Source organism: Crinia signifera, chromosome 2 (genome assembly GCF_055691185.1).
Source record: "Crinia signifera chromosome 2, ASM5569118v1, whole genome shotgun sequence".
In the NCBI taxonomy this organism is placed as follows: Eukaryota; Metazoa; Chordata; class Amphibia; order Anura; family Myobatrachidae; genus Crinia; species Crinia signifera.
Window position 1 is genome coordinate 131,602,189 of NC_139218.1, and position 23,921 is coordinate 131,626,109.

Consider the following 23,921-nt stretch of genomic DNA (forward strand, 5'->3'; position numbering starts at 1 on the left):
TTTAAAATTCTGCTCCCAGACGCCCCAAAAGAACACTTGATAATTGACAGAATACACAGATTACCAAAACCAAAATCGATACAAGCTGAGGTACCATGGGACGTAATCCTAAAGCTACATTACTACCATGTAAAGGAACAAATATTGCTGGTCTCCCGAGATGAGGCTAAAACCTCAGAAATACTGAAGGATCTGCAGATTTATGGGGACTTATCAGCTGCAACATTGGCGAAAAGGAGGGCCTTTTCCAAAATTACCACGGTACAACGGCAGGCCAAAATAAAATATAAATGGGGATTTCCACTGAAGCTCATAGTCTCACACAGAGGCAGTGTAAAAATATGGAGAACAGAAGAGGAAGCAAGAGAGGGCCTATCCTTGTGGAAACTGCAACCTTTATTGAGTGAAGGAGAAAAATGAGTTACTCTCCAACAAGATTGGGTCCCTGTAACTAATACATAAGAAAAACAGAGTCATTGAACTGTCCTAATATATGATGGATCGGACTGGGATGGGGATTGGGGAGGAGGGGGGGGGGGCGGAGGGGGGCTTAAAATTGATATACTGTATATATATAAAAAAAAGTTTAAAAATAAAAAAAAAATAAAAAAATATTAAAAGTTCAAATCACCCCCCTTTCCCCATTTCCCAAATAAAAATAAATAAAAAATAAAAAAAATAAACATATTTGGTATCGCCGCGTTCCTAAAAGTCCGATCTATTAAAATATAACATTAGTTAAAGGCGTAAACGGAAAATAATCCCCAACGCCAAAACTACGTTTTTTGGTCGCATCGCCTACCCAAAAAAAAATAGCTAAAAGAGATCAGAAAGTCGCCCGTATTAATTAAAAAGTACACTTCAGCCCGCAAAAAATGAGCCCTCACCCAGGTCCGTAGGTGGAAAAATAAAAAAGTTATAAGCCGCAGAGCATGGCGACGCGACGCAAATTCGAAAAACCGTAACATTTTCTATTTTTTTTTTTAGTGGTAAAATGTAACGAAAACTATATAAGTTTGGTATCACCGGAATCGTAACGACCCATAGAATAAAGATAACCCATCATTTTAAACGAAATATGAACTTCAAAAAAACCGTAACCAGCGCAAAATTGTGGAATGGCGTTTTTTTTTTTTTTTTTACCCCACATTGAATTATTTCCTGATTCCCCAGAATATTATACGGTATAGTAAATGGTACCATTACAAAGTACAACTTGTCCCGCAAAAAAAAAGCCCTCATGTGTCTATATAGCCGGAAAATTAAAAAAGTTACGCTTATTTGAACGCAAGGAGGAAAAAAAAAAAAAAATACCATAAAAGGCAATGTCGGGAAGGGGTTAAATGTTATATGTGGTGGGAAAGGGGTTTATATATGTAATGTTTGTAATGACAAGAGGTGTGTATGCTTACTGCGTAAGAAAACTGTACCAAGACGGCGTAAACAAAATTTCCGCCGGATACATATATGGGAATGTTGTTGTCACGATCCGGGTATTAAGACAGGCTATCTTACCGGCTAAGTGCCTCCGCTGGCTCAGCTTGCGGTTCAGATGTCATCCCAGCCGGCGTCCTGCCTGCCGTGCGCCATTATCGCTGACATCCTCCAGTCCTCTCAGTGCTGCTGAGTCTGCGGCTGCGCGGCGCACCGCTCTCCTCACCCACAGAGACAGTATCCAGTGCTCGGCAATCCGTCTGTCCGCCGCCATTGCTCCCGGCCACAAGCATGGTGGATACAAACACTCTTTCCCGCCATAGCCAGACATGGGGGCTGCCATGTTTTCCCAGTCACATGTCTGCATTATCCAATCCTGAATGATCTGATCTCCCTGTCATACTTCCTCGGCCAATCCTGGCCACCCAGTGGGGATAAGTATGCTGGGAGCTCTCAGAATCATTGCTAGTGCTTCAGTTGTCTCCAGTGTGTGTTCAGCTGTCCTTGTCTCTACAAGTGTTTTCCTGCTGGTGCATGTTATCTCCGTTTCTGCAGCGTACTCCAGGCATTCCATCTCCTGTGAAGTTCCAGGCATTCCATCTCCTGCGATCCTGCATCCACGGCCCAGCACTCTAAGCCTAGCTCCAGGACTCTGGTCCATTCGATGTTCCGCCATCGTCTACCATTGATGTTCCGCCATCGTTAAGTCCGATATTCCGGATTCACAGTCTCCAGTTTCCGTCCGTCATTCCGGACCCACAGCCTCTTCTTTCGTCCGTCATTCCGGACCCACAGTCTCCATCTTCATATCCGATATTCCAGATCCGATGTTCCACCATCAATTCCATCTTCTCGTCCAGCTGTAGTGTATTGCCATCTACATTGACTGTACATTTCATCTGCATACTTTACTGCTTGTATATACAACCATCTGCTTAATAAAACTCGGTTGTATTTTCCCATTGACTGTTTATTGGCTTCGGGTGCACTGTCACGCATTATATGCGTAAGGGTCCTCTCCAACCTCCCCGGTTCAGGTACCGGTCCAGGTCCCCACCAGAGGTCTCAGTCTCGTCGACTCAGACCCCTGGTGTGACAGTTGTTAGGATAAGAGAAGTGTTAATCCGTTGCAGGAGAAAAAGGTGTTAAGATGGGGAAGATAGTAAAATTAATGTCAATAAATGTAAAAGGGCTAAATTCCCCGCAAAAGAGGAGTAGAATCCTGAAATATTTACACGAACAAGGAGTAGGGATCGCGGCACTGCAGGAAACTCATTTCTCAAAAGTATCTCAACCTAGCTTATGTAATAATAAATATACAAGAACATATTACTCCAGTGCACTAAGGAAAAAGGGAGGCGTGGCTATTCTAATTCAAAAAGACCTTAATGTTGAGGTAGACTTACAGTTAACGGATAAGGAAGGAAGATATCTAATATTAAAAGGGAAACTTGACAATAAAAAAGTTACAATAGCCTCAGTGTATGTACCAAATACCTCCCAAAGCGGTTTTATAAAGACCTTCTGGAAAAAATTTAGACATGTTGCAGAAGGGTCAATGCTGGTGCTGGGAGACTTTAATGTGGCAAGAGACCCGAAACTAGATAAATCAGGTTATGTGAAATTGAAGTCACCTCGAGAGGTTAATAGATTAGCTGAAAACTTTAACGAAACTCTATATAAAGCAGAAATGTATGACATCTGGAGAGTCTTACATCCGACCACCAGAGATTATACCTTCTTCTCAAACCCTCATAAAACATACTCAAGAATAGATTATGCTTTTAGAGATAGGATCACCTTACAGAATATAAAAACAGCAGATGTTCTGCCTAATACCTGCTTGGACCATGCTCCCCTCATAGTCACATGGCAACAAAATAATGTCAACATGACCCCTAGAATCTGGCGATGTCCAAATTCTATTTTCTCTTCCTGGGAGGCCAAGAAACTGATAAAAGAAGCGTTGGAGGAATTCCTGTTATTTAACAACGCAGAACAGACTAATGCGATTAATCTATGGTGCGCATTAAAGGCGGTAATTCGGAGTAAAATTATCCAGATTAGCGCCAGATTAAAAAAACAGGAATTACAATCCATAACAGAACTGGAAGATAAAATCAAAGAACTTGAAAAGAGCCATAAAAGCTACCCAATGAACAAATTAATATCAAAAGTTCTAAACAAGGCAAGGGAAGAGTTAGAAATATTAAATATGAAACAAATAAATCAGCAACTGGACAGATTAAACAAAAATATTACGGGGAAGCTAATAAAGCCACAAGCTTTATGGCTAGGAAAATCAAAGGAGCTAGAATTAAAAGTGCAGTAAAAGCATTATACAATCATAGAGGGGAAAAAATAACTAACCCGGCCCATATGTCAAACATATTTGCAGAATATCTGGAGAAATTATATAATCTAAGTAGAGATCAAGAGACATAAATAAGGATATTCTAAAAATCTGTTGAACTATTGACAATTTTTTTTTTTTTAATTCACTGTAATTTATCTGCTCCATTTAAAATAAGTGCCTTCCAATTCTAACTTTTTTGTTGGCGAATTCTTTGTTAATGAATAGAAAATGAAATAGAAGCAACCAAAGAAAATCGGGCTTTCACTGTGTATCTTAAACCTTAACGAATTGCTGATTTGTCACTAAAGATCACTAAGAATGTAGCAATAAAAGGCAATATGAGTAAGTTACTCCAAATATTGTTGTGCTATGATCATTTATAAAGACTATTCTAGTAAAAAAAAAAAATTGTTTAATCTAAAAACTGCTGCTGATTCAAATGACTCAAATTAAGATGTAGGTCAAAAGAAGCAATTCTAGTTTGTGATTTGTTATTAATTTAATCAGTTAGAGGACACGTATTCATCCATGAAAGCACTAAATTATAGGTTTGTTCAAAGGTTAAATGTCCTAAAATTACTAAAATGCATAAGAGGACATAACTGGATAAATCAGCTATTCAAAAATACAGAAATATATTATACAGTACAATGAAGTTAATTAGAAATAACCATCCCGTCCTATTCAAATCTGCAAGTGAATTGCAAAACAAAAGTTGCAGATCACTATCCACTTATAGATCCATAAACAATTCACAAACCATCAAATTATTGTTCCAGTCTGTGTAATGTGAGTAACAGTGACCCTTTCACCAGGGGCGTAACTATAGCACTGCAGCCCCCGCCACCGCGGGGGGGTGCTGTGCATGTGGGGGTGCCGGGGGCTGCGGTGCTATAGTTAAACCCCCACTCAATCCCGCGCAGACTTACCTATCGCGCTGGTCCCGGCGGCTCCGTTCTTCTGCTGAGGACCACCACAAAATGGCCGCCCCCATATAGCACACAGTTCTCTGAAACTGTCTGCTGTATGGGGACGGCCATTTTCTGGTGGTCCTCAGCAGAGGAACGGAGCCGCCGGGACCAGCGCGATAGGTAAGGTTGTGGGGGATTGAGGGGGGGTTTGTATGGGAGGCGGGGTAGGGGTGCTCGGCGGGGTAGGGGTGCTCGGCGGGGCGGTGACAGGTGGGGGCACCCCCCCTAACGGCGGGGGGGCACCCAAAACATAGCTACGCCACTGCCTTTCACAACTCTGCAACACAGACAGGCTGATGAAGGTTGGTGCTGACGTCACATACCGTCCCTGAAAACACCTGGGCACACCTGCGTTTTTTATTACTCTCTTGAAAATAAAATGTGTTTACTCCTAATGCCAGCTTCATGGAATTTTTTTATATTAATTCTTCCACCATATTATGTCTTTCAGTAGAATGTAAAACTAAATGTAATATAAATTAATATCTAAGCAAAGTGTACACCAAAGCAAAATTTCCTGTCCTGTGTCCAACTACTGACAGTTTCTTATGTATATAAATTATTTTTACACTTTGCTCGTTGGCTTGTGGTTTCTAATACTTACATCATATATCAATAAACATATGTATCAATAAACATATGTTTTAAATGCAGTTTCTTACTTGTAGAACATAAATTAAAATGCTTAATATAGCAATTTATCTACAGTATATACATAAAATACTTAAAACTAAAAACACTGTATACAGTATACAGTAGATTTACTTAAACAGAAGTGTAAATATAGGACACAATGGGAAATGGCTGCCTCCAGACAACAGCCTCCAGAAATGGCTGCCTCCAGACAAAAGTGAAAACCATTACTTCCTCTATTGTTCTAAAATCTGCTGTAAATGCCCCTGAGCATGAATAAATAAGTGGCACTTTACTCAGATCCGCAATACGGAGTCCTGCCCCAACCTGGAACATATATCCAGGGCTTAAAGTGGTACTAGATTGGTGGTGGAACTCAATACCCCTGCAGAGCCTGAGCCAGTGCCAGGGTTTTTGGCACCACATGAAAAGTAAAATATGTGCCTTACCTCCCATACTTTGTAAAGAGACAGTGACCTCACAAGGAAGGGGTGTGGTCACACAATAGTACCTCCAATTCAAATTATGTCACAAATTAGCACAATTATATTTACTGTACATTACACTGCATGTACTGTAGTTCCCCTTAATAATTTTACACCACATAATAACATAGAAACATACTGTAGAATTTGACGGCAGATAAGAACCACTTGGCCTATCTAGTCTGCCCCTTTTTTAAACATGTTACCTCAAACTATATTTGATCCTTATTTGTAAGGATATCAATATGCCTATCCCAAGCATGTTTAAATTGCTCTACTGTATTTAATTCTACCACCTCTGATGGGAGGCTATTCTACTTATTCACTATTCCACTTATCCACTACCCTTTCTGTCAAGTAATTCTTCCTCAAATTTCCCCTGAATCTTCCTCCCTCTAGTTTCAGTGCATGTCCTTTTGTTCTGTTGCTCCTCTTCCTGTGAAGAATGTCTCTCACCTGTACCTTGTTAAAGTCCTCAATATATTCGAAAGTTTCTATCATGTCCCCACTTTCCCTTATCTGCTCTAAACTATACATATTAAGATCTTTTAGTCTCTCCAGGTAAGTTTTGTATTGTAGGCCATGCACCATTTTAGTTGCCCTTCTTTTCAGCGTTCGCCGCCGGTTCATCTACACCCCGCTGATGTTTTCTCCCCTGCCTTCAAACTTCTGTGTGTTTGTACTACATGTTTTTACTGTGTGGAAATTAAAGCTTTTAATACTTGCATAAGAGGGATCCTATACTTTCAAATAAACTTGCTATGGGAATTCGGGATAGAATTCTAAAGTAAGTTTCATACCACTAAGCCGACTGTGAGTGTGTGCAGCAACAGCTGTGTGAAAGAAAACGCTCCGTGCATGCGAGACAAATTTTGAAGTAAGTGTCTGCATGCGTGAACAGCAGCTCCTGTTCCCCTGATTGACCATCCATTTATGTATATGTATGGACATTTAAAATAGCTCTGGAGATCACAGGAATCCTGCCGCTGAACCTACATATTAAAGTTGGATTCTGGTTGAGCGCTGGTGTTTACCCACCTCCTCTTGTACTAATATATACAGTAGTGTTTTTGTGCTAGATTGTTGTTGGTAATTAACTGGGGGAGGAGATTGTGTGTCTGGGTGGGTGCTTCTCAGGTATTGGTAGTGAATAAAGGTATGGGTGTGTCTGGTTGCTGCTTGTAAGTTAGTAGTAAATGTGGATTATTGGGAGTGTTGCTAGAATTTCAGTGTTGGTACAATAGTTAATGCACCAACAACTATTTTGCCCCTGTTATGCATTTACATCCTTGTACTTAAATAAATGTCATGCAGGGTCATACTATATTTTGTGGGTGTTTAGCAGTATTATCCAATTGACCCCAATGTCTGAGGGCTCTTCCTGACACCCCCCTCTCTTTCCCGTTCACCCCCAATATCCCTGACACTCTCTCACTCTCCCATTTTTCTCTTCCTTTTACTGACATGCCTTCTGTCTCTCCTATCTCTGACTCTCTTTTCCTGACATGCTCTCTCTCAGTCACCCTCTCTATTTGTGACACCTTCTCTCACTTACCTCTTTCACTATCCCTGAGACTCACTCTGCCCCCTCTCTCTTTCATTCCTTAACTTTTCCTAACACCCATGTTCTCTGTAGCTCCTTCTATCTCTCTTTCTCCTTCTGACATACCTTTTCTCTCTCATCCCCATCTATCCCTGATACTATTGCTCTCCTGTCTTTCTCTTATTTTCCTGACTCCCCCTTCTCTTTCTCTCCTTTCTCTTTTATTTCTTGAGACCCTTTCTCACCCCCTTTGTTCTCTGTCCTTGAGACTCTCTTTCCCCTCTCTCTCATCCCCTCATTGTCCTTGACACCCTCCTCTCTCTCTCTTTCTCTCACACACACACACCATCTTTCTTTTTTGCTTTTCTCTCTTTCTTCCTGATACCCCATCAGGGGTATCACTAAATGTACCTATCAAATAATTAAGGTTGTCTCTGAGAGCTACTGTACATCCTAGTTTTACTCAACGAACAGAGACGCTGTCTATGCGATTTCACCTGACTGACTAGAAGGTTATGCAGTCATTAGATCTAGTGTGTACAGTAGGCGGACAGTCATAAGGTCAACAATTACCACGTCCTGGCTCGGTGCCTGTCGACCTTTTGACCTTTTCACTGTCGACCTTTTGACACTGTAAACCAGGCATGTCCAACGTTGGCCCTCCAGATGTTGTGAAACTACACATCCCAGCATGCTTTGCCACAGTTTTGCTATTAGAGAATGCTAAAACTACTGCAAAGCATGCTGGGATGTGTAGTTACAAAACATCTGGAGGGCCAACGTTGGACATGCCTGCTGTAAACCTTTTGACCCTGTCAACCTTTTGACTATCGACCAATAGTGGTCGACCATATGACTGTAGGCCTACACATTGTAAATCTAATAGACCATAACTGCTAGAAATGCCTGAAAAAATGTTCTGTTCAGTGGATGAGTTTTGGAGTGTTGCAGGCATGTCAGGGAAAGTGAATGCATTCACAGATGCACAGCCACATGCATAAAAAGTATAGTCAGATGAAGAAACGTCATTATATAAAGGCTGGTGCAGATTTTGATGGCATGGCTAGTGGTATCTAAAAATGTACCAATCTGAATTACTGCATGTATGGACACTAAGGGGTATATTTACTAAGATGCGAATTTTATTGAAGATGGTATGTTGCCCATAGCAACCAATCAGATTCCACTTCTAGAAGATAATAGATAGCATCTGATTGGTTGATATGGGCAACACCCCATCTTCAGTAGAACTCCCATTTTAGTACATTTACCCCTATAAGTGACCATCTTAAGGCCCCATACATTAGGCCAACTTGTCCAAAGTACAAGTCGGTCCTAATTTCCCATGAGCTCCCCGGGAGAGCTCACTAACGATTTGGCACTTGATGTAACATTTTTTACATGGGATAAATCGCATGCAATTTATCCCATGTAATAATTCCTGGGGAGCTGCGGGGGCAGGAGTATAATGAAAAAAAAGCTGAGCACCCGGGGATGTGGGTGCAGCCTCAAGGTGGGGTGGGCAGTGCCCAGTGTCCGGGAAGTGCTGAGTGGACACTGTGGACAGCGGTGGCAGATTGGCTGAGAGAGCCATCTTTATAAACAAAAATTCAAATTCTGCCACCTCTGTCCACAGTGTCTGCTCAGCTCTTTCTGGACACTGCAGACTGCTCCCCTGCCACATGCTCAGCGCAGCCGGGACCCCATGCTGCCTGCCCCTTCACATTGGTGTGTGCCAGCGGTGCTTCAACACTGGCACATACCTACTGATCGAACAATACACATCGTGGATGCTAAAAAGCACCCGCGATGTGCCACTGATGGGTCCGGGGCGCACGATGTGTAAAACACCTCCAATTTGGGACAATTTCTCTGCCCTTTCCATTGAACTCAGGTGAAATCAGCCCAAAACAGAAAAATGTGTGGGCACCTTTAGTCCTAGGAAATTCAGCCTCATGGTTGTATTAAAAGAAACTTCAGAAATAGAGCATACTAATGCAGAATTGGTAGTATACCCATTATGTGCAGTGTGATGTAAGAAGTATTCGTAAGTACAAACTTTTCTTTTTACATATGTTAATGAATCAATAGAGTTGATTAGCTAAATATGTTATTAATATGTTACATTTTCTGTTTTACTTTAGACCAAAGCGTATATTTGATACTCAAGTAAACAAAATCAGATACACAAAGCATTAGCTGCTTAATCAGACAACAAAGTCACATCTCTTTAGCACATATTTTCATTTTATGCTTCAGTTACAACGAGTAGCTATACAGAAAATTGCTACTGCTCTTGCAATGTTACCAATACATCATTGTTAGAGTTTTCGACATGGAAAAAGTTCACAGATCTTTTTGCAACATTTCTCTTTCATGAAGTTCTAGGAAGTTCTAGGAAGCTGAAATGAAAATGTGATTAGTTAGTTTGAAGTAGAGGTTTGTGTAAGTATTTTTTATTTGAAAATTATGACAGTATTTTATTCTAATTATTCTTATATACATATACAAGGCCGGTGCAAGGCACTTCGGCGCCAAAGGCAAAATGGGGAGAGGGTATTTTCTTCTATTTGCACCCGCTCCCCATTTGCTGCTAACCTGCTTCATCCGGGGGGGTTGGCCAATGACCGTACTCCACGTAGGCGGAGGGAGGGGGTTGTGCAGCTGCTGACCTGTGCCAAGGGGGGGAGGGGGTGTTACCACCTCGACCCTATGGGGGGACTACCAGCGGCTGCCACTGAACTGCTCCATGGGTGGCGGGGGAGTGTGCTGTAGTGTGGGGAGAGACCTTACTTTTCACTGAAGGCAGTGCCCCGGCCTATCTGGGATGATCAATGAGCGGGTGGGCGGCTGCTTTCCTGCTCCCCACGTGGCTGATTTTTTTCATGCTTCTTTACAACTCAGTACTGCCCTCCAGCAAATGTATATATATATATATATATATATATATATATATATATATATATATATATATATATACACACACTGGGGCGGCACTCGCAGACTTCAAATAAAGGGTCTCACCAATGGAGTACAGCCAACGTTTCAGAGTACTTTATTATACCTCCGTCTTCAGGACATAAGACGGAGGTATAATAAAGTACTCCGAAACGTTGGCTGTACTCCATTGGTGAGACCCTTTATTTGAAATCTGTGAGTGCCACCCCAGCGTGTGTGTCTGAGATTGGAGTCCCAGTGCAGGGCTACCAGGGGAAGGCAATGCAGCAGTTGATATGGAGGAGGAGGTGTGCTGGCCAGCCTAGTGACTCTCTCTCTCTCTCTCTCTCTCTCTCTCTCTATATATATATATATATATATATATATATATGAAGAGAAAAGGTGTAGAGGTGCGCTCAGAAGATAGTTTCACCAATCCACAATTGGAAAAATATAAAACATTTATTACAAACAGTAATACAATTAAAAAGACTTTCATAAAAAGCTTCTCATTTGAAATTAATTATACAATTTCATGGTGTGTCATTGTCATCCAATAAAGTTTTGATCATAGGTGTTGAGAGATCACGCAGAACCCTACGCGTTTCGTCCACTAGGGACTTCTTCAGGGGTAATACACCAGGATCTAAAAAGGGGTGGTGAAACATTGCCGTAAAGAAATGAAATTTACCAAAAAAACAGGTTAAGAAGGATATTTTTATCAGAACATGGAGGACCGGAGGAAGAGACAATAAAAGGAGAGAGCAAGAGGAGAGACATGTGGGCAGTTCCTCCCAGGGAACTGCAGAAAAAGTTCAGGAAAAAAAGGTTTTAAGTCGGGATTTCCCAAAATCACCTCAGTGAGAAACAGGGGTGGACGATGAACATACCTATAGATATTATGTACCTTGGTTCGATACACACGAAATTATATTGGGTAGCTCTTTTGGGAGTTATTAAGGGAGATGTGGTCACTGTAGTTATTCCGGTGACCTTGTGATACTCCACTTAGTGGTGAGTATAATGGAATCTGTAGATTAATACAGTGCGCATAAATGAATACATATACCTTAACTTCTGGTGGGTCCAATTTTCAATAATTACATTATAAAGACTTGAAAGCATATAATAAGCCTCTATGAGCATATAAGCATCTTTACACATGGCCCGATGGTCAAAGCGGGGTACAGTTGGAAAATATACATAACAGAGCAACCAGGATGGTACAACATGTGTATGATTGGTAATGTGAGTACTTAAAATAAACTACAGTAGAGAAGAAAATGTACATACCGAATCAAGAAGCACAATAAAACACCTCTCCAACAGATAACCTATTATCCAACTGCACAGTCAATTCTGAATATTGATAAACAACAATAGGTTACAAATTCATACATAGGGAAAAATGATACTCATTAAACTCAAGCTGACTACAGTATGTCAACCTAGAAAATATGGCTACAGGCTTTAATAGTCCACATATGGGTATAGAGGTACATAGAATACCTATATAGGTTAGCTGGTTCCCCGTAATGGGTTACAACACAAACCTTATGCAAAACAACTAGTGGTAAATAACATCAGTTACAACCGAGATTAACTGGGGCAATATATATATATATGTAACACTCAATTTTACTCATAACCAGTGTGAACTTTTCAAAGTACCAGTACATATAAATAGTACATAGTTTTACGCCTTATATTTACAGCAAAACACTCTCTGAACATTAAAGAACCATAACATACAGTGGTCAGAGATATACAAGACCAATTGGGTGCAACCTACCTGAATCTGTAAGCCTCAGTCTTACTCAGCATGTGGAGAGATGATTACCCTCTGTGGAGTGAGGCTTAATATACCCCTCTTAAGGTGACCTCACTTCCGGTTTTTCAATAAGTGGTAGAGAATGTAAACGGACTTATTAAGGGATGCTAAAAGAGGGATACAGGGTAATAAAGCTACATATAACTCTAAATGGGCAAGCCTAGGCTCTCCGGAATAACATGGGTGATAGTACACCATTTAAACTAAGATACCACATATCCAGGAACGCACTGCGTTCCAATTTGCGTGTCAGCCCTCTGTTTGAGTGGCTGATCACGTGTAAGCAAGCCCTATCTGATAGGCGGCTGAGCGTAATGGTTCACAGGAGGGGGTGGGCGTTATGCCCGCTTGATGTTACCTAGTTGCGTAGCAACCATACGTATTCAATGCTGGTCACGTAGGTGGAATCCATCACCCAATGGGCCGCTGGACGTGACAGAAAGAGATGGAGCGCGCGCCTCATTCCACACATACAACGTGTGTATGGGCGCCCCTGCTGTACGGCTGATCCGTCCCACCAATGTAAACAATAACCTGAAGTCTAACTGATCACGTGTTGCATGTCAGTTTGCGCTCCATAGTGTCTATGGTAACCTGTGATAAACGAAAGTGGGAATAGTGTGAATGTGAGTCTACACTTACTAAATGCACCACTGTTAAACAAATAAGGGATGTGGTATTCCCTAAAAACGCGGTGAAGGGGGATTACAGGTGTGACTGAATATTCTAATTCTAAGGCAATATGGGGAATGCAATATTCCATAAGGACGCAGTGAGGGGGATTTACAAGTGTAACTTTATTTCTACTTCTAGGGTGATGGTAAAGTATGAATCAAACGATTAAAGCCCTATTAGCGTGTAAAGGGTATAAGTGACTTTGGGGGATTCCTAAATAGTGAAAAAATATAATATCTTTTTTTATTATTTAAATAAGCTCAGTGGCGTGTTTGATACACATGTGAACAAATAGTATGGACCCCATAACTAGTAAATTTATATAATTATTTATTCAACTTTTTGTTAATAACGATGGTACTATAGAGCCGTAATAAATTATTATTATGATTATAAATATGCGATAACAGTGTTTATCATAGTGTTCAATAAGTGAAAAACTCCCATTCGTTCAATATGCGGGAAAATAGGGGACACTATACACATGGGATACATAATAAAGCATACAGGGGACATATCCAAACTGATGAAGGAGAACGATATCTCTTCTAAACCATACCCTAGTGGTATCCCGTGTGTAGGGGGGGGAGGGGGGGGGGACCTGCTAGATTGCCTGAGGCCCTAGTATCGATACTGAATAATAATAAAGAAAAGGGTGGGGCGAACATGACTTATAACCCTTTCCGCAATTGAGACTGTCCCTCGAACTTGTAGGAGTTGTCTCCAGAAAGTGAGTGAAGGTTTAGGGGTGGGAAAAAAAACTCTATTCCCTAGAAAAAAGGGGGGTGGGAAAAACTCTATTCCCTTAAAAAAAGAGGGTGGAGAACATTGATTGGTTAAATCAATCAATGTTACAAACGTAAGGTTTATAGCCCAATTGGTCCTGTATGTACATATTTTCAACATTTTTCATCACACTATTCAGATCTAAAGGAGGAGTGGAAAGTATAGACAAAGAATGCAGGAAGAGGGAGAGTTGAATGTGAGCTTATCGGTTAGTCTATAAGAAAGAAACAATGTCTATGTTCTCGTTGAGACCATTGGGAGCTAAAGATCCCAAGGTAAATATCCAGAATGTCTCCCGCTTGGATAGGGTGAGATCCCTATTCCCGCCTCTGGGGTTCTGGGGGATATATTCAAGGACAGTAAAGGAAAAGTTTTTTTCCGGATTGGAACTATGTTTGTGGAGATAATGGCGGGGTAGATTATGTGAAGTTAGCTTGTTCTTAATACTTCTAAGATGTTCCTGAATTCTTATTTTCAGCATTCTCTTGGTCTTGCCTATATAATATAGGCCACATCCGCATGTGATTCTATACACAACATAGTTTGAGACACATGTACAAGATTGATTCAAGGTATAAGATTTTTTCTCGATGGTCTTCCACAGAAATGGTTGCTTTTCCATGTACTTGCAACATATGCATTTAGTGCACGGGGTACATCTGATGGTGTCCTTTAGAAAATGGTTCCCCCTTTTCTGAGTTGCTTTATCCAAACGGAAATGACTAGGAGCTATTAGGCTTCTCAAGTTAGGGGCTCGTCTGTAGACCACGTTGGGTGACGGGGGCAATGTAGGTCCCAGGACTGGGTCCTTCAATAGGATATGCCAGTGTTTGGCCAGAACTTTCTTAATGCAATAGTTTTCCTTATTGAATTGAGTGATAAAAGGGCGACATGAGGTTTTTTGAACCCTATTATCCGTTTTATCCCGTAACATTGCTTGTCTGTCTGATCTTTCGGCCTTTGATCTGGCTTCCTCGATTTTTTCCTTATTGTAGCCGCGTTCAATGAATCTTTCTTTTAAGACTTCAGATTCTCCCCCTTCTTATATATATATATATATATATATATATATATATATATATATATATATATATATATATATATATATATATATATATCTTGGATATGGATAAACCAGCAGTTCCCAAAGACACCCCAACAGTCCTTAATTTAAGGATATCCATGCTAATTAGTACCTTATTCAGTTTAGAGTACCATCTGGGCACAATCAGAGATATCCTTAACACCTGGACTGTTGGGTTGCTTTGCTTTCAGGATTGCCTTTGGGTACTACTGGGATAAAAAACCTTTTCAAAACTGTTCAGATAAATATTAATCACATTACTCCTTCTTCCTCCTAATTTTGCAAACTTCATTGGCAGAATTTGTCCCAAATGCATAACAATATAGATTGGAATGCATACCTCCTAACATGACCCATTCCAGGAGGGACACAATGCTCTGTTCATGGACTTCCCACTTTATTTATGATTACCATCACCTGTTTTGAACCAAATAATTGATAAGAAAGGTTTTACAGCACAGGTAATCATTACTTAAGAGGGAAGTCCAGAAACAGATAATTGTGTCGCTCCTGGAGAGGGTCATGTTGGGAGGTATGGGAATGTGCAGGCCATTTGTGTAGATTATATTAACATATCTCCCAACATGACCCTCTCCAGGATGGACACAATGCTCTGTTTATGGAATTCTCATTTAATTTATGATTGATATCACCTTTTTAAAACAGGTTTATTGCTTAAAAAAGGTGTTTCATCACAGTTGATTGGCAATCATAAATTAAGAGAGAAGTCCAGAAACAGAGCACTGACATATGAAATACCAGCTGACAGAATCCCCAACCAAATGCAGATGGCCAGATACTGACAGGTACAGCACACCAACAATCAAAATACCTACAACATAATACCATACCTGCAAAATATGGTTTCTACCTGCGCACTGCGTGAAGTTTAATTAGCTGCAAGACACTAATTTACGTCTCAGCCGTTCAATCAGAACGTGGCGATTATGAATATATCAATTTATCTATGGGCATAGATTTACTGTCATATGTGTAATTGATTTAGCAATTATTGATTTTGTTACTATAGATGTCGACCACATTTTTAGTAAACCATATTCCAAATACCAGTGTGTCATCCATAAAAACATCCAGCACGCAAGTTTAGAAATACCTACTTCTCAAAGACTAAGCGCAGCACTAATCCAAAGTTTATGTGTATTTGCTTATAATACCATACGCTCCAACATGACCCTCTCCAGGAGGCACACAATGCTCTGTTCCTTACCTTCCCCCTGATTGTATGATTACCATCACCTGTGTTGAACCTAGTTAATTGATAAGAAAGGTGTTTCACCACAGTTGATGCAATCCTTAATTTAGAGGGAAGGCCAGAAACAGTACATTTTGTCCCCTCCTGGAGAGAGTCATGTTGGGAGGTATGTAATACTATATTTGCCTACCTGACCCTCTCCTTCAGGGAGAAAATGCTCTGTTCCTGGACATCCCTGGTAATGTATGAAACACTTTTCTTACCAAATCACCTAGCTTCCCACAGGTGATGGCAATCATACATGGTACTTGTGTATTATCACAGCGCCCGGCTACGCTACATTTTCAGCGTAGGCTATGCTACGTTGTCAGCATAGCCCAATGGCTGACTAGCGTAGTCAGTGTAGTGTCCACATCAGGCAGCTAGTCACTGTACTGTCCCGGGGTGCTGCAGCTCTGTCCCCGGCATCCCTGGCAAGCCTAGTGAGTGCCTCTCACACAGCGCCGGCGCCCGCATGATCCCCTTTCCGCTGGTGAATGCTGGCGGAGAGGGGATCATGGGGGCGCCGGTGGAGACACAGGAGCGTCTCAGAAGCTTGAGCATCTCGTCGGTAAGTATTGCGGAAGGTACAGCAACCCTGCTGACAGGGTTAGGGTTTTGGTAGCCTGTGCATCTCCTGCACAAAGGGGGGGGGGGGGTGCGGCCGCAAGTGCATCTCATGCACAATAAAGCAGGCATTTGCCAGTGCTACATGTCACATACTACCAAATGCCTGCTTGCCACGCTTTGGGCTAGCGTAGATAGTGGGTGTGTTTCATGAACACATTCACACCTGTCATGTCAGCCAGGTTAAAATGGTCAATTGTTCCCACACAATGTAATAAGCGCTGACTAACTACACTAACTGTGTAACGTTGACTGACTATGCTAACTACGTAAGCTCCGGCTGGCCACAAACGAGCGGGAACACGACGCTGATACTAACAGGGACGCCTGACTGATTATACTAACTCTGTAAGCTCTGGCTAGCCACGAACGGGCGGGAACACTACACTACGCAGACTATGCTGCCTATGCTGGACGCGGGAACACTACGCCTATTCTGACAGGGACGCTACGCTAACTGCGTAACGGGCGCCGTGATAATACTCCAGACACAGATAATAGTACAGCACATAGGACCCCCACATTTAATACAGCACATGGGTCCTCCCCACACAGATAATAGTACAGCACAAAGCCCCACACATATAATACAGCACATGGGTCCTCCGCACCCAGATAATAGTACAGCACATAGGTCCTCCCCACATATAATACAGCACATAGGTCCTCCCACACAGATAATAGTACAGCACATGGGTCCTCCCCACACAGATAATAGTACAGCACATGGGTCCTCCCCACACAGATAATAGTACAGCACGTAGGTCCCCCTCCACATATAATACAGCACATAGGTCCTCCCCACCCAGATAATAGTACAGCACATAGGCTTCCCATATAATACATTACATAGGTCCCCCCACTCAAATAGTACAGCACATAGGCCCCCGATAAAATACATTACATACTGTAGGTCCCCCCACTCAAATAGTACAGCACATAGCCCCCCCATATAGTACATTACTTAGGTCCCCCCACTCAAATAGTACAGCACATAGGGTACTTGTGTAATAACTGGGCGCCCGATTTTTTGATTGTATGCCTTAACTTAAGGCATACAATCAGATGCGATGGACCCGTTTTTTTTCCGGAAAACCAAATTGCATGCGATGCGATGCACCTGATTTTTACATTGGATCCAATGTTAAATGGTCCCTGAGACCCGATTTTACATTGGGTCCAATGTTAAATGCCCCCCAGACCCCATTTTTTATTGTATACCCACCCTGTTCATAACCCCACTATCCAAGTGGGCATGGAGTTGACTTTATATAGTGTGGCGAGCCCGAAGCGCGAGCCCGAACATGTATTCCGCGTCCCCTCGCCACGCTTCGGAGTCGGTGGCTTGCTGCGCTCGCCACACTATATAGAGTCAACTCCATGCCCACTTGGATAGTGGGGGTATGAACAGGGTGGGTATACAATAAAAAATGGGGTCTGGGGGGCATTTAACATTGGACCCAAGTAAAATCGGTACTCAGGGACCATTTAACATTGAATCCAATGTAAAAATCAGGTCGATCGCATCGCATCGTATGCCATTTGGTTGCATGCGATTTTTCCGACCCGATAAAAAAATTGGGCGCCCAGATATTACACAAGTACCACACAAAGCCCCCCCCCCCATATCACACACACAAAATACAGCACAAACCCCTAAAAAAATATATATATATATATATATATATATATATATATATATATATATATAAAAAGTAAATGCAGCAAATGGTTATTTTAGTTACCTACCAGTTTGCAGAGGGGTCCAAAAGCAGCTCCCTCTCCACCATCCGGGAGGAGACCTCCAGGGACATCTACCTCCGCAGCCCCGTAGTTGTCATACTGCAGCCGGGGGAGGCGGTGACTGCGCGGACGGGGATCTGTGGTTAGGGCCCCGGCAACGGCTGCTCTCATCCTGTACAGACTCCGATGTGCTGCGCCGGCGGGCCCACTGTGCAGTGTCATGGTGCGTCTGATGTCATGATGCATGACACAGCATGACAGGGTCCCAGGCAAGGCCCCTCTGCCCTGCTTGCAGCTGCCGGGTCAGCCAATAGCTATTGCTATTGTGGCGGGGCAGGGATAAAGAGCAATAGCCCCAAAATCACCGGGGCCCACCAGGGGATTCCCTGGTTCCCCGCCAGGCCAGTCCGAGCCTGGATGCAACTCTATGCAATAATACGTTATACAGTACATGTCCACATTTTAACCATGTTGGTATTTTAACATGTTTGTATTATGATCATGTCGGTATATTCAGGGCCGGTGCAAGGCACCAGAGCGTCCCAGGCGAGTCGGGGTGGGGGTGCCCCGGTGCCGGGGGTGGGGGGTACCTGTTGCGCCGTCTGGGGAGCGGGCAGGGGGGGTCCATGCTGGTATCTGACAGGAGCCTGCAGTAGTGTCCTTGCAGTGCGGGTACCTGCGGCACTGTGTATAAAGCTGGCTGCGGCGGGGGGTCCCTGCAGTGAATAACAAATAACTAGCCCTATGCGGCGTGGGAAGCGCTTCTGTTTTGAGTATCAGCCAATCAGCGTGCCGCCAGTGTTTTCAAACCTGGCAGCGCTTCCTGCGCCACTGCATAGCCCGGCGGATAGCGCTAGTTATTTCTTATTCACTGCAGGGACCCCTCACCGCCGCCAGCTTTATACACAGCACCGCAAGTACCCGCACAGCAAGGACACCACTGCAGGCTCCTGGACCCCCCTGCCCGCTCCCCAGACGGCGCAGCAGGTACCCCCTTTGCACGGGGGGCAAGAGGCGAACTGCCGCCCTCCAGTGGCCGGCGCCCTGGGAAAATGCCTAGACCTGCCTAGTGGTGGCGCCAGCCCTGGGTATATTGAGTGTAGGCATTTCAACTGTCAGTATTATGTACCTTTTGAAATATTGACCATCGGTATTTACACTCTGCTGGAATAACAGTGTAGGCCAAGTGATTGTCAGTATTTTGATTCAGTTGTCGGCAAATCATACTGAATCCCCATTCAGTATCAGCAGTTCTATCTATGATTTGGTATAAGTGGAATTATACATACAGGAGGTGATTCAACACCGATCAGATGGAATCAGAATCCATATGTGTTGACCCCGGGAGTGAACAGCTTGGCGAACAGTGGTTCGGATCAGGGAACCTCAGCATTTTATAGGCATCCCCTTGAAAACACTGGGCGTCCCCATGAAAGCGCTGGGGGGTTCCCTTGGGAACGCAGGTGGGTGTTCACTCCAGGATGTGATGGCAGGGGGAGGGCAGGGGGCCGCGCAATGTTTAATGAAATACTGGGTATAACCCTGCGAATGCAGGCATGTCAATACCTGCTTGGGACGGGAGGCTAGAATCACATGACGCACAGAATTTGGTCATCTCCGGGCAAACTAAAATTCAGTCTAGACTGAATTTTATTAACGAGGGGGGCAGGGAAATCATTGATGGTGAGCGACCATCGAATGATTTCTCTCCCGTGCCGCCATATGCGAGCAGATGTGTATACGATCGCATCCACTTGCATGCTAGTGAGCTGATTCATGCGGCAGGGGGGTGGGGGTGTTTGGCAGGGCATCGTTTACCTGCTTGATAGGCTGCGAATATATGCTGCCTAGCGACCAGGTCCGAATTAGACCATAAATTCACTAGTGCATGAGATGCAAATACTCTAAGGAACTCATGCTATGCAGTGCTTTCCAAAAAATAAATCATAAGGGGTCATGATCCAGCAATCATATTAAAAAGTATCACACAGATATATGTATCTTGGTATATTCTCCAAGAATTTTGCAGAAAGGCATAGATGAATTTAGCCGCTGGATTGATACCTGTTACCGGGCTGTCCAGGCCTTCCTCACTAGAATCACATTGCCAAAAACTGAGAACTAATAATGCCAGATAAATTGTGCCATCCCCCCATGCCAATGTGCTATGCATTTCAGACTTTAGACCCTATAGAATAACCATTTATTCTTGTCATATTTTAATTGTTATTATTGTTTTAATAAAAATGAATGAATGTGTAGACAGTCCCGCTTGTTTATATGTTATGTATTGTTAAGTGTTTAGCGCTGCTTCTCTTCCCACTTTCCATTTTGTGTACATTACAGATATGTCCTCATACATTATTGTTGCAGACATGCCAAACAGCCTCTCTTGTCACAGCAGGTCCTGTGAAAATCTGCATTTTTTGCATCATTTTGGGTGAACATGTATCTTAGTTGCCACTCTATAAAGCTAGGATGCACTAGGAGCCATGAAAACTTCCTAGTGCTGACACTTGGAGTTTAGAAGCCATAAAATAAATTCTACTGAAGCTTCCTGGTGGTTAGGAAACAAAATAAAAACACTTGGTTATGCGTTGAGTGAAGCATGTAGCAGTAGTGGGGTATGGCTCATAGGGTCAACCGAACTGAAGTTGACACTGTAGTTTGGCAATCACTAGATTAGACACTGAAAAAGATCAACATGCATTAGGTCGACACAAGCATTAGGACATGAAAAAGGTCAACATTATTTTTTTCATGTTTTTTTGGTGTCTATGTTGACACGGACACCATATAAGTGTATAAGTGTAGTGTGTCCTCTTGCATGGTCGCTTCACTCGCCATGCTTCCGGTGCAGTGCCTTGCTACTCAGCACACTATTATATTCTTACTCTGGGGCCTTTTCAGGATCACTCATAGTGATCCAAATTCGTCCCCAGCGCCGCACGTGAAAACCTCGGCACTGAACGGATTTGACGAGTTACACACTTGCCAGGCCGTTCGTTGCGGGGAGGGAGGGCTGGGGGCAGAAGGGGGCAGAAACTGGACTGGAGCAAGGGAATTCCCAGCATTTTATGGGCATCACCATGAAAATGCTGGGCGTTCACCTGGGAATGCAGACGGGCCTATGCCTGCTGGGGGGGGGGGGGGGGGGGCGGAAGACATCACATGACATCAGCACCACCCACTCTTTGGTGGACTCCGACGGAAATAAAAGTCATTAGATGGTCGGCAATGTGATTGCGTACATCCCCTTGCATGTTACCGAGGGGATTTGGCGTGGGGGTGCAGAATAAAGAAGCGAACAACCTTTCATTACTGACCAGCCACGGTGCATATGGGGACTTTGTATAAAAGTGTCCGCCTGCTGTGGCATGACATCACTGGCTGTTGGGGCCCGGTGCTGGTTCTAAAATACTTTTGTCCCCGTATTTTTGTAACCAAGACCGATCCAAGAGCCTGGTGCTGGTTTCTTAAATACAGGGGACCCCTATGCATCCCCCCCCTGTATTTTTTATGCCAGGATCGGTTCAATTAGCCCAGGGCTGGTTATGCTCAGGAGGGGGGACCCTACACCGTTTTTACATTTGGTACTGCTTTCCTAGCACGGCGTCCACGATCTAGATTGTATGTGTGGGGCTGATCTCAAAGCATCTCATGCATCTTATGTGTTTGTGCAGCATAAGATGCATGAGATGATGCAATCGACGCGATGGACGAGATTGACAAGATTTTTACATTGCAAGCATCTCATGCATCTTATGTGTTTGTGCGGCATAAGATGCATGAGATGATGCAATCGACGCGATCGACGAGATGTTACATTTATTCCAATGTAAAAAGCCCCCAAAACCCCAATTTAAATTGCTAACCCCCCCTCATGAGTGAAATGGCCCCCCCATTGTTAACGCCACCCCACTATTGACGCCAACCCAAAGCGTGGCGAGTGCAGCGAGCCCGCGAGGGGCGGCGGTACGCGTCCTCCGACCTTTTCATACCCCCACTATTCACGTCGGCGTGGAGTTGATTCTACAGATGGGGCAGGTCCCATCTTGGCAGGGGATGGCGCTGGCGTCGCCAGCCGCCATCCCCCGCCAGCGCCATGGCGATGGTGAGAAGGGGACGTGCGCGCACGAGAGGCGCGCGCGTCCCCTTCCGACGGCGCTTCCATCCGTTCCCCCGGGTCCCCGCCACCTGCCCGCATCCCCCCTAACCTCCCCTAACCCTGTCCGTCTCCCTGAGGCGGAGACGGACAGGGTTTCCGTCGCGCTGGTGACGGAGACTGAGTCTGAGTCTCAGTGTATTCGCTGGCGCGGCTGCTGGCGGGTCGCCAGGGCGGACGTTCTGGCGATCCGCCAGCCAGGATGGGACCTGCCCCATCTGTATATAGTGTGGCGAGCGCAGCGAGCCACCGAGCCCGAAGCGTGGCGAGTGCAGCAAGCCCCGTGAAGGGATGCGTAATACATGTGAAGTAGTCCGCGTCCCCTCGCGGGGCTCGCTGCGCTCTCCACGCTTTGGGCTCGGTGGCTCGGTGGCTCGCTGCGCTCGCCACACTATAGAAAATCAACTACACGCAGACGTGGATAGTGGGGGTATGAAAAGGTCGGAGGACGCGTACCGCCGCCCCTTGCGGGCTCGCTGCGCTCACCACGCTTCGGGTTGGCTTGATAGTGCTGGTGGCGTTAACAATGGTTATTGGGGGCTCACGAAATTTTATCTCATGGATCTCATGCATCTTATGGATGCATAAGATCCATGAGATGCATAAGATGAGATCCATACAATTAAAAAATTGTTTCAATTGTATTGATTGTATGCCTTAAGTAAGGCATACAATCAGTGAGACGGGCGCCGTGCTAGGAAAGCAGTACCTTACATTTTTTTAAATTTTCACTTTAACACATGGACAGAACCATGCACAGATCTCAATGATCTCCAAACTCACCAGCCTGAACTTGGTTAATTTGCTGTGTGATTTTTGGTAAAGTTTACCAAAAATCTCACCCTATTACATTGCGAGTTGCATACTTTTATATAGGAAAATATCTGGATGCGAATTGAAGTGTGACAAAAAAAAAATCGACAGGTCATCCTATTCCATGTGCGATTTTTGGAACATGTGCGAATTCAGCAATTTTTTTACCAAAAACCCAGCAGCAGAGTCAAGTCCCCCCAGGTTGGTGCTTGCAGGAATTCTATCTATCTGTCTTGCACAAGTCAACACTGTCCTGACCCTAAAGAAGAAGAAAAAGTAGCACTAGTACAGTAGCGGTGTACTAGCGATACTTTTTCTTCTTTATTTCATGTATTTCAGGGGTTGCTAAATGGGTAGCTGCTTCACATCACACCCCCTGCCAGCACCCAGTCTGGTTGCCTAGGCAACACCCCCCTATTGTCCTGACCCTGTCATTTCTGGTCTTCCCCACTCTACTGACCCCTTAGTACATTTTCGTGATTGAAAAATAGAAAAATACAACAAATTTACCCCCAAGTGTGCAGATTTAAACCTTGGCTAGGCCTCTTAATTCCTTTAGAATTCATTATTATTTAAACTGCGTTAT